This window comes from Oryx dammah, unplaced genomic scaffold (assembly GCF_014754425.2).
Source record: "Oryx dammah isolate SB20612 unplaced genomic scaffold, SCBI_Odam_1.1 HiC_scaffold_3, whole genome shotgun sequence".
NCBI classification, from domain to species: Eukaryota; Metazoa; Chordata; class Mammalia; order Artiodactyla; family Bovidae; genus Oryx; species Oryx dammah.
The window spans coordinates 22,689,328-22,702,197 of NW_024070187.1; positions in this window are offsets into that span (position 1 = coordinate 22,689,328).

Here is a 12,870-nt window from a genome sequence, read left to right on the forward strand (position 1 = left end):
GCCACATGTGATTGTTTACAGCCTCCAAATCTGAGAGGCACGAGATGTTTTAGACTTACTAAAGGCAAATTCTTTTAGGGAGTTAGAAATTATTAGTATAGTGAGTTGGTTAGGAATTATATTGGTGAAGGGTTTTTCATTTGTCAGGCTGATGTTTGCTGCTAAATCTCCATATTCCCTGTCCTTATAATGAATATAACTAACAATATAGGAGAAATAAGTATTAACCTTTAAGCATATAGGAGAAATAAGTATTAACCTTTAAGATTAATCCTGTTAACCTTGGGTTAAATAAATTCCTTTCTTGATTGTAACTCACTACACCCTCACCCTATAGGAATGCAACTTTATCTGGAGGGTGGTGCCTGGTTTAAGAAAAAACACCCTTGGAGGAAATAAGGTTTTTGGTTATCAGAAAGAAAGGATCATAGAATGTCAGCAGGTCTCACTCATGGCCAGAAGATGATGTAATATCCCTAAGACCCCTGCGTGACTCTGTATTCATCCCTATGTGTAATAAAAGGTATATAAGCAAACCCCAAAATAAAGAAATCGGATCAGTTTCCGGAAAGACTGATACCACCATGTCGCTTCTTTCTTGCTCCCGTTTCTCTGGCTGGATTCAGCCTCTTTTCTCCACTAATTTTCCTACTACACTATCCGTTTCTAATCTCTCTCTATATCTGTAATTAAATATGTATTTTTCCAAAAACGCCGACGCCGTCCCCATCTTCGAATTCCCTGGATCCACCGGGGCTGGACCCCGGTACATACCTGAATGGTCTAGCGGTTTTCCCTACTTTCTTCAATTTGAGTCTGAATTTGGTAATAAGGAGTTCATGATCTGAGCCACAGTCAGCTCCTGGTCTTGTTTTTGTTGACTGTATAGAGCTTCTCCTTCTTTGACATCTGACAGAATGTGGTTCACTGAATGTGGAGAAGGGAATGGCAAACCACTTCAGTATTCTTGCCTTGAGAACCCCATGAACAGTATGAAAAGGCAAAATAATAGGATACTGAAACAGGAACTCCCCAGGTCAGTAGGTGCCCAATATGCTACTGGAGATCAGTGGAGAAATAACTCTAGAAAGAATGAAAGGATGAAGCCAAAGCAAAAACAATACCCAGCTGTGGATGTTACTGGAGATAGAAGCAAGGTCCGATGCTATAAAGAGCAGTATTGCATAGGAACCTGGAATGTCAGGTCCATGAATCAAGGCAAATTGGAAGTGGTCAAACAAGAGATGGCAAGGGTGAACGTCGACATTCTAGGAATCAGCGAACTAAAATGGACTGGAATGGGTGAATTTAACTCAGATGACCATTACATCTACTACTGCAGACAGGAATCCCTCAGAAGAAATGGAGGAGCCATCATGGTCAACAAAAGAGTCCAAAATGCAGTACTTGGATGCAATCTCAAAAACGACAGAATGATCTCTGTTCGTCTCCAAGGCAAACCATTCAATATCACAGTTATCCAAGTCTATGCCCCAACCAGTAATGTTGCAGAAGCTGAAGTTGAACGGTTTTATGAAGACCTACAAGACCTTTTAGAACTAACACCCCCCAAAAATGTCCTTTTCATTATAGGGGACTGGAATGCAAAAGCAGGAAGTCAAGAAACACCTGGAGTAACAGGCAAATTTGGCCTTGGAATACGGAATGAAGCAGGGCAAAGACTAATAGAGTTTTGCCAACAAAATGCACTGGTCATAGCAAACACCCTCCTCCAACAACACAAGAGAAGACTCTACACATGGACATCACCAGATGGTCAACACCGAAATCAGATTGATTATATTCTTTGCAGCCAAAGATGGAGAAGCTTTATACAGTCAACAAAAACAAGACCAGGAGCTGACTGTGGCTCAGATCATGAACTCATTATTACCAAATTCAGTATGACTATGATAGAGCTTAATTTATCCAAATGTCTTTTAACCAATACATACAATTATCTGTGTGAAGCCATCAAGTGAAAAAACACAGAATTTTATTTTGAATAGTTAAAATTGATGCAATTGAATCTATGCACTAAACACATGCAGCCCTCATAAGGGAGCCTCTTCCATACTCTCTCAGATCTTCTTAAACCATTTTGTACGGTTTTTAAAAGGATGGACTTACTTCCCAACTAATAGGGGCTATAATTAGACTCATATGATAGGAGTAAAAAAATAAGACAACAGACTTTAGGTAGACAAAGTATACAAAATTTCATTATTTTTGCGCAACATAGACGAGGATAAAACATCAACTCACCTCAGTGGTCTTAGCAGATATTGCTGAAACAAGTCATTAGACATTTTCACATGTTTAATGTTGTCTACATAATACATCTATCCCATTTTATAAATATTTACATCTAAGGGAATTCATTTTCATTATAAATTAAAGGGATAAGCTTCACTTCCTAGAAAGTCACTTCTTAAAATATTGCATGTTTAATTGACCTTCAGGAGCTATCTGTCTAGAATGGTGGGGTGAATTTTGATAATACTGCAAGGGAAAGAAACAGTAGCCATCTCTCTTCTTTGTACCAAATACAATAACTTTCTATTGATGCACATATTCTGTTAAACTGTTTTGTGCTCAATCACTCAGTTGTGTTTGACTCTTTGTGATCCCTCCAGGCTCCTCTATCCATGGGATTTCCCAGGCAAGAATATTCAAGTGGATTGCCATTGCCTTCTACAAGGGATCTTTCCTATCCAGGGATTAAACCTGTGTCTCCCGCGACCCCTGCACTGGCAGGCAGTTCTTTACCACTGAGCCACCTGGGAAGCCAGTCACACTATTTACAGGTCCTTATAAGAATGTTAATACAGTACAGACTGATAATTTCATAAATTTATGAAGCTCAATTGCCATTGCCTCTTTATCTATATTAAATTTGATGATGACAGACACCAACACTTGATATTTCTGGGTATCTGTGTGTTGGGGGAGATGTATAGATATAGAAATAGGCACAGGTATAAAAGCAGATGTAGAGTCAGATGTAGACATATACATATACATACACATTAACATAGTTTTCAGAACTACAATACTAAAGTGTGTATCCCCAGTACAATATGCAGCTCTTAATCAATGCTCAAACATTTGTTAAATGAGAAGAACGAGTAACAAAGAATAGCTTCTGTTGCATTTTCCAAGGATTACAATTTAAGCTGACTTCTGTTTTCACCTGTTTAAAATTTCTCTGTGAGAAAAACAGTGTTCAAGATAACTGACATGACGGGCACAGGCCCTTCCTGCTTTCAGATATTCTAAAACATATCTAGTTAACCTAGAATGCAGTTGCTTCCTTTGCCCCTATATTTCTAAGCGCCCTTCAGAAAATAAGCGAGACTTAATAGCCTTGCCCTCGGCTTGTCCTCCACAGAAGTAAGTTTACTGAGTTACTCCTTGGAGTAATGAAAGGAACCCACCTAGAAACTGTTCTATAAAGTTGTTGTCACTGCATCTATTTTAATGATACCACTGAGGAGGCTGTTTATTACTTCCAACATTGTCCTCTTTATGAAGAACCTCAGGAGAAATCTCTGCCAGCTCTTAATACCAAGAACGGGTGATCATTACTGTTACTGAACAAAAATCTGTGTACCGAATGATATCTACTTTTGTATGTAAGTTCCAGAAAGAGCTAAATTTGAGGTCTCCAATAGGCCCTTGTAGTTATCACTATAGTCTTATCTTGACTCCTCTTTTTTCTACCTGGTTGTTTAAAGTTTCTATCGCCTCTGACCCATTGTATTCTCTTTTGTCATATTTTATGCATCACTGTAAAGTACACTCTTGTTTTGGAAGAAATTTGGTAATAAATAAATATTTCCTTATTTTAAATAATGTTGCTATTTAAACAAGTATTTGCTAGGCACCCAGTTTGTTCTAGGAAGAAATATGTTTATTAAATTTTACTAGATCCACTAAAATAACACCATAATGTAGGTATCACATATTTTACAGTGAAGAAATTCAGTGTCAGGATGTTAAGTAACTTGCCTATGGGGAACACTACTATATCCTTGGTAAACAGAATCTCAAAGTCCAGTATTCTTGTCACTCAATTCATAGCTTCCCTTGGAATTAATTCAGAGTCATATTATATTTGCATGATATTTCAGGTTTATTTCAGAAATAATTTACTTAGGTTTAGAAGACTTTTTAGGTTATGGAGAATTAAGCATCCATTATTCTGACATCTTAGTTACAACTGGTGCTGGACTAATTAATGTAGTAAAATAGTATTTAATCTACTTTTTAATTTTCAGTATGTTTTTATGCCTATTCTTTTACATTTTCTTTAGTAAAGTCAAGCAGGTATTGTCCCACTAGGTAGTCCTTATGTCAAAAAGACAGTAACTCTAAACAGCTATGTTTAATCTATACTGACTGTCCCTGTACCACTAGGATGCAAAGCTACAACTTATAATGAATTTACTAAGGTAGTGAATTTGGAACTTTGCCATTCTTTTAATCACCAAACCTGTCGTGTCTTTATTCACTTATGCTTATTCTGCATATTGTGGAAAATGGGGAACTATCTCTCATTTCATAAATGATGGCATTACTGAACACGATCCTTATTTAACACAAACAGCAGGTGGCCACTGTCTGTTATTATTGGAAATCAAATTATTCCACTTTGTATCATTGCTGATTTGCCCTTGTTATGTGTACTTTGTGCAGAACATGAAATCTCTGTAAATAATGTTAAACACAAAAACTTAATCTTTAAATAGCTCTTAGAAATTTGGCCATTTAAATTGGACTTTTACTTTTTTTTTTTTTTGTTCATGCTGTAAGACCATCAAATCTGAAGGGAGAATTTATGTCAAACAAAAATGCCATTTTCTTCTCCAGGGGATCTTCCCCACCCAGGGACTGAACCTGGGTCTACTGCATTGTAGGCAGACACTTTACCATCTGAACCACCAGGGAAGCCCAAATCAAACTGAGGGACAGTTAGTTATGTAAAGACTCCACTTATGCTCAAATAGGTGAAAACCATTATTTGTTGTTCAGTTGATAAGTTGTGTCAAATTCTTTGTGATCCCATGGACTGCGGCACACCAGGCTTCCCCGTTCTTCACTCTCTCCTGGAGTTTGTTTAGATTCATTTCCGTTGAGTCAGTGATATGATCTAACCATCTCATCCTCTGGCCATTTTTTTTAAAACCATTATAAACTATACAAAACTGCTCAGAGGGCAACCTGAGTTGTGGGTTAGCTCTTCCAGGAGTACATTCTGAGTTGCTATGATTTATGTTCAGGAAACTTTCTGCAGACTGCTACAAGGAAGCAAGTGGAATTTGGGCAGAGAGAGAAGCTGGACTGAGGTGCAGTTGCAACGGCCACCAATTTCAGTCAGTGTCAAAAAAAACCTGGAAGCTGAGAAGTTTCTTCAGAGATGTCTCAATTTAAAGTCCCCATACTTTATTGCTAAGGTATCTCATTCAGGAAGAGGATATAGATAAACTTTGGATTTGGGTAGGAAAATATCAATTTAAATATTTATATTGTAAAAGTTAGAGGTAACCAGTAAAAAAAAAAAAAAGAAAATATTTTGTAAAATTAACCCAACTGTAAGAGGAGAGAGAGTTTCCCAGGTAGTGGTGGTAGTGAAGAATCTGCCTGCCTATGCAGGAGACAAGAGATACAGTTTCGATCCCTGGGTTGGGAAGATCCCCTAGAGGAGGGCATGGCAACCTACTCCAATATTCTTGCCTGGAGAATCCATAGACAGTGAAGCCTGGAGGGCTATAGTCCAGAGTGTCACAAAGAGTCAGACATGACTGAAGTGACTTAGCATGCTTGCAAGAAACAAAGGGAACAAAGGAGAAACAAAGGGAATAAAGAAAAGATACAAGGGAAAAATACGTCAAATATAAAGCACAATATAAAACTGCAGATAACAATCTCAATAGATATATAGATTAAAAAATCCCCATGGGCCAAAACCTCCAATTAAAAGATGGCAACTCTATAACTAACTAAAAAGAATAAAGGTCAGCTATGGCTATTTTAAAAACAAATATAAAAAAATAAATTATACTATATTGAGTCATCCCACAATATCCTTGGGGAACTGGTTGCAGGATCCCTCACAGATACCAAAATCTGTGGATGGTCAAGTCCTTTATATAAAATGGTATAGTATTTGCACATAACTTATATATATCCTCCCATATACTTTATTTTCTCTGTTTTATTAAACAAACATTAATTTTAGGATAGTTTTATACTGACAAAAAACTTTCAAAGATAATACAGAAAGTTCCCATATATTCCTTTCCCAAGTTGCCCCTATTATCTAGGCAGTATTTTTAAGGCAACAATCTCTATCTTGTTCATTGCATATATTTTAAGTCATCTCTAGACCACTGATAACACCTATTACAATATAAATGGTACATAAATAGTTGCTGGCACTCAGTAAATTCAAGTTTTGCTTTTTGGAACTTTCTGGAGAATTTTTTTCCAAATATTTTTGGTTGGCATTTGTTTGAATCCACAGTTGTTGGCATACAATAATAATTAATATGCACAAAACAAATGAAGCCTTAAAAGGGAGACAGAGGGATATTTCACACCAAAAAAGGAGATGATCCATCCATATTTTTTAAAGCCTTATTGAGATATAATTGACATATAACACTGTGTAAGTTTCATAAGATGATTTAACTCAAGAATTTGTAGAAAATATGAAGTTGCATGATACCAATAACACAGTCTGGGAATACATAAAGGGAAAATAAACAGAAAACATGAACAAATCTATAGCCTGAGCATAATAATTTAATCTTGTCTAAAAGAAAATTAATAATAGAGAATTAGTTGACTATTTTGAAAAGTCATTTAATTAATTCATTCTAAAACTGTAAATCTATCCCACTAAAAATGTTTCCAAGTTGTCAAAGGCCCTAAAGAAGTTTCAGAAGAAAATTTCTCAAAATGGTTTGAGGAAATAGCATCCCACAACAAATTGGTAATTTTCCCAGACTTTACCTTTGATGGAATAGCACTCATTGGACTATATCAGTTCTGTATATGTGTTGAATCACACTACTTTATTTTTGTGCACTAATTTTCTGAACCTTGCTAGACAGTAAGATGTTTTATAGCAAAGATTGTTATTGTGCACTTTATTCTCTGTGTCTGACACATAGTACTCATTCATCTAAGGCCTGCATGCTGAGTAAATGAATGAATGTCCCAGGTTCTCCTTTCATAGCATACTTGTTTTTATTAAGACTTTTTTTTAAAAAAAAATAAAGAGTTTCTTTAGATTCACAACAAAATTAAGAGGAAAGTACAGAAATTTCCCATATACCTCCTGTTCCCATATAAGCATAGCCTCTTGCATTATCAACATTCCCCTCAAGGCTGATACATTTGTTACTATTGATGAACCTACATTGACCCATCATAATCACCCAAAGGCCACAGTTTACATGAAAGTTCATTTTTGGTGCTACACATTCCATGAATTTGAACAATCTAAAATAACATGAGTCTTCATTATGGTATCATACAGAGTATTTTCACTGCCTTAAAAATCCTTTGTGGTACATCTATTTATTCCTCCTCTAACCTCTGACAGCCACTGACATTTTTCCTGTCTCTCTAGTTTTGCATTTTCCAGAATGTCACATAGTTGATATCATACAGTATGTGGTCTTTTCAGACCGGCTTCTTTCACTTAGCAATATGCATCTAAGATTCATCCATGTTTTTTCATTACTTAATAGCTCACTTCTTGTTACCACTGAACAATATTCCCTTGTCTGAAATTTGTCCATTTACCTACTGAAGGACATATTTGTTGCTTCCAAGTTTTGGTAATTATGACTAAAGCTGCTATAAACATTCATGGTAGGTTTTGTGTGGGCATAGAGTTTTTGACTCCTTTGGACACATACCAAGGCATGAGATTGCTGGATCACTTGGTTAATGTTTAGTTTTGTTAAGAATCTGCTAAACTGTCTTCAAAGATGGCTGTGCCATTTTGCATTCCCACCAGGAATGAGGGTTTCTATTGTTCCACATCCTTGCCAAAATTTGGTATTTTAAGTGTTTTCAATTTTGGCCATTCTAATATGTGTGCAGTGGTATCTCATTGTTGCTTTAATTTTCACTTTCCTGATGACACAGAATGTAAAGTATCTTTTCCATATGTTTATTGGCCATCCCTGTATCTTCTTTGGTAAAGTGTCTGTTCATATCACTTTTTTCTGTATTTTAATTGGACTGTTTTATGTTGAATTTAACAGCTCTTAGTATATTTTTGATAGCAGTCCTTTATTAGATATATCTTTTGCAGATATGGTCTCCTACTGTGTGACTTATCTTCCCATTCTCTTGACTCTGTCTTTCACAGATCAAAAGTTTTTAATTTTAATAAAGTTCAGCTTATCAATATTTATTTCATGGGTTCTATCTGATGGCATATCTAAGAAGTCATTCAATTCAGTCAGTTCAGTCACTCAGTCATGTCCAATTCTTTGCGACACTATGGACTGCAGCATGCCAGGCCTCCCTGTCCATCACTAACTCCCAGAGTTTACTCAAATTCATGTCCATTGAGTTGGTGATGCCATCCAACCATCTTATCCTCTGTTGTCTCCTTCTCCTCTCACCTTCAATCTTTCCCAGCATCAGAGTCTTTTCCAATGAGTCAACTCTTCGCATGAGGTGGCCAAAGTATTGAAGTTTCAGCTTTAGCACCAGTCCTTCCAAAGAACACCAGGACTGATCTCCTTTAGAATGAACTGGTTGGATCTCCTTGCAGTCCAAGGGACTCTCAAGAGTCTTCTCCAACACCACAGTTCAAAAGCATCAATTCGTTGGCACTCAGCTTTCTTTATGGTCCAGCTCTCACATCTATGTATGACTACTGGAGAAACCATAGCTTTGACTAGATGGACCCTTGTAGGCAAAGTAATATCTCGGCTTTTTAATATGCTGTCTAGGTTGGTAAGAAGTCATTGCCACACTCAAAGTCATCTAGATTTTCTCCAGTGGTATATTTTAGGAGTCTTATAGTTTTGTGTTTTACATTCAGGTCTATGACTCATTTTGAGTTAGTTTTGGGGAAGGGTGTAAGGTATGTGTCTAGATTAGTTCACCTGTGGAAGTCCGATTGTTTAACAGTGGCTCAGTGGTGAAGAATCTGCCTGCAAGGCAGGAGACGCAGATGTAGGTTCAGTCTCTGAGTTGGGAAGATCTTCTGGAGGAGGGCATGGCAACCCATTCCAATATTCCTCCCTGGAGAATCCCATGGACAGAGGAGCCAGGCAGGCTACAGTCCATAGGGTCGCAAAGAGTCAGACACAACTGAAATGACTGAGCAGGCACATTTGCTGTTTTAAAAACTAAATCATCATACTATTTGAAAAATTCAAGGTCAAGAGAAATTAAAAATATAAATTAAAAAATAAAATTAAAAGTACTTGAAAAATATTGGAGAAAAACTACATATACATTTGAACAGAAATGGAGTTTCTAAATAAAACAGGATACCTATATACCATAAAGAGTGGAAAATAGAGAGATTTGACTGTATTAGTCACAAGAAAGTATCCATGATGAACATAAAAATGTTAACAGGTCATAGAAAATCTACAGGAATTTCATTTCATAAATAGATAGATAAGAGTTGACATTTGTACTTTACAATATGTTCTTAAAAATTGATAAGAAAAAGAAGTGAAAAAGGAAGTCCTGAAAAAGAAACCAGAAATTCAAGAAAAATGAGGAAGAGGAAGAAGATAGGAGCAGAAAAAAAAAATACATACATATATATATATATATTTATATTTATATTTATATTTATATATGGTCTACCAGAGCACTAATCATGAAAATGCAAATATAAATAAGGATGAGGCACCTTCCACTTATCAGATTGGCAAGAGATAAAAAGTTTTATAACATCAAGCTCTGGCAAAGTGGCAGGCCCTTTAATTTACTGTTTGTGAGCATATAAATAGATATAATCTTTTGAAATTCAATTTAAAATTAGCATTTAATTAACATTTAAAATTTAAGTATCTCTGACTAAGCAGGTTTACATTTATAAATCTTTCCTCATCAGTGAAAAATATATGTTTAAGGTTGTTTATGCAGTTTATTTTGTTTATCCATGGGGAAACAAAATAAATTATGCCACAAGTGCGGTATTGGAATACTGGGCTGTCTTGAAAAAGAACTGAGTCGGTCTGTTGGTAGTAAGCTAAAAAGATGATCACACTGCTGCTGCTGCTGCTGTTTAGCTGTTCCATCGTGGCTGACTCTTTGTGACCCCATGGACTGTAGCCTGCCAGGCTCCTCTGTCAATGGAATTTTTCAGGCAAGAATACTTTGCCATTTCCTCCTCCAGGGGATCTTCCCGACCCAGGGATCGAACCTGCGTCTCCTGCATTGGAATGTGGATTCTTTACCATCTGAGCCACCTGGGAAGCCCCAAGATGACTATAATAGAATGTCAAATCAAAAAAGGTATTTTCAAAGTTATGATTTCACTTTCATAAATGTATGGATATTTTAGAGCGTACATAATGCATGATCACTTGTGCAAACACAAAGAAAATGCTAAACCCCAAATCCTTATAGCAATTATTCTGGTGGATAGCACTGGGTAGAGGGACCAGAAGTTTTCATTTTTATTTCTTACTTTGTGAGAACATTGTAGAATTATAGTTTAAGTTTGTGGGGGGAGGGAAGGCTATTAATTTTCAAACAAATTTTTCTGAAAAGAAAGTACAAAGAGTTTTTGAGAAGGACATTTGGACAAAAATGTAACATGTTAACGGAGAAGAGAAAGCAGTGACAGCTTTAGAAATAGTAGTAACTTATAGTAAAATGTGTACAGGTCCTAAATCTGTCATCTAAAACCCTCCAGGCCAGATGTCTTTTAGAATTCAGATTTTTTTCCAGATTTTATAAAGTTAATAGAGTGTGTTTATCTATACTGGGGAAGAGAAGGGAGAAATGAACAAGTGAAGAAAAAGAAAGTGAAGTAAAAGGAGGAGGAACGGGTGAGGGCTGACACAAGAAGAGCCTTGTGTCTGATGCCATCAACTTTCTTTGTAAGTAAACTGTTGCCCTGAATTGTGAAACAGTTCTCATAAATGGTGACTAATCTGGCAGAACCTTGCAATCTGAGTGAGAAATACTGGAAACTGCAGTTAGGCACAACAGTGAGAACATCTGCAGCAATGGACACATGAATGTCTACAGCGGTGGACACATGAACATCTATAGTTGTGGACACATGAACGTCTACAGTGGTGGGTACATGAAATTACCTGAAACTAAGGTGGCAGCATTGGAAGTTGAGAGAAAATTGTGAATTTACAGACTTTCATCAAACGCTTCAAGGCATTACTGTATTATAGAGGTATTGCTATGTTTCATAACAATTCTGATTTGTGATGAAGCTGACAGTATTTTCTGGTCTTACAATGGCTCTATCTCAGTGTCGCATGGAAGTTTCTCATCTTTATTTAGTCTCTGAGCTGAAGACAGCTTTGCAGAATTTGCCCAGGAGGCTTATGTGCAACCCACTCACACCTACGCACCCCAGCGGATGCCACTCACAGATGGCCTGTTTTCCCCACAAGCGTGATTACATCAATCATCAGTGAATCAAGCCCAGAGATTTTTCTTATGAAACCTTTGTCCTTGCTCAGGAACATACAGTTAGTGAAAGATCTGTTACCTCAAATTACCACTCTTGGCTTGGCAGAGTTCCTCCAGCAAACAAGGACAATGCTTTTGTCCTAGCTGAGAACGTGAACAAAGGGGAAGTCCTCTAACATAACTCACTCCCTGAGTTCTGAAGGTATTCTACATGGGGGTTTTATCCCCTATTTTAATATTTTACTTTCAGTTGAGTCCAGTTCAGTCACTCAGTCGTGTCCGACTCTTTGTGACCCCGTGAATCGCAGCATGCCAGGCTTCCCTGTCCATCACCAACTCCTAGAGTCCACCCAAACCTTTACCTTGGCATGTATTCTCACCTGTGGAGGCGGTCTCCTTCAAGTCAACAATAAGAAAGCAAGTCAATCCTACGCAGTGACCATACACTAGGAAGTCACCAGGGTTACTGCATGTGGAATGAGGTATCACTGTGCATTACAGAAACTGAGCATGAAACAGCAGCCACATATATAAGTCCTGTTCAAGCCAAGACAAGAAAGAAAGGAGAGAGAACTGACATTTCACTAAAAAGGGTCCAAACTCAGCCCTTGGCTCAGTACTGCATTAAGAGGTGAATGGCTATTTAATGGTACCTTGGAATAAGATTAGAGGCTGATTAAACAACTTAAATGGAGGAAGTGCAATGCAGACAATGCTTCATTTGTTACTCATTCTTTTATAGTTTAGGTATTTCCAGATTCCTAGAATATGCTGTGATTTTTTTCTGCTGCACTGCAGCAAAACAGAAAAAAAGCTCTACTTACAAATAGCATTCAACCATAATAAAATTATTTTGTTAGTTTCAGCCCATATTTTAAGAGTCTAGGGCTATAGCTTGCTATTTGCCTTTTGTTTCAGGTGTTTGAGTAAACAATTGCATTACCATGAATGAGAGATGACTAGACCGATGCCACTGTGCTTTAGATGTGCTTTGAGACAACTCTCACCATTCAAATTCCTGCCTCTTTAGTTCTACATGGGGTGTTATAAACATATCCCTACATGATATGCTTTCTTTTAAAATCTTATAAAGATGGAAAGAGTGAAATAAAAGCCACTTTGCCAAAAAATGTAAATCATTCTGTAATTTGGACTGACGGCTCAAGGCTTTCTTTGCTTCTCTTCAAGCTTTCCTTACATCTTTATTACAAAACGTCA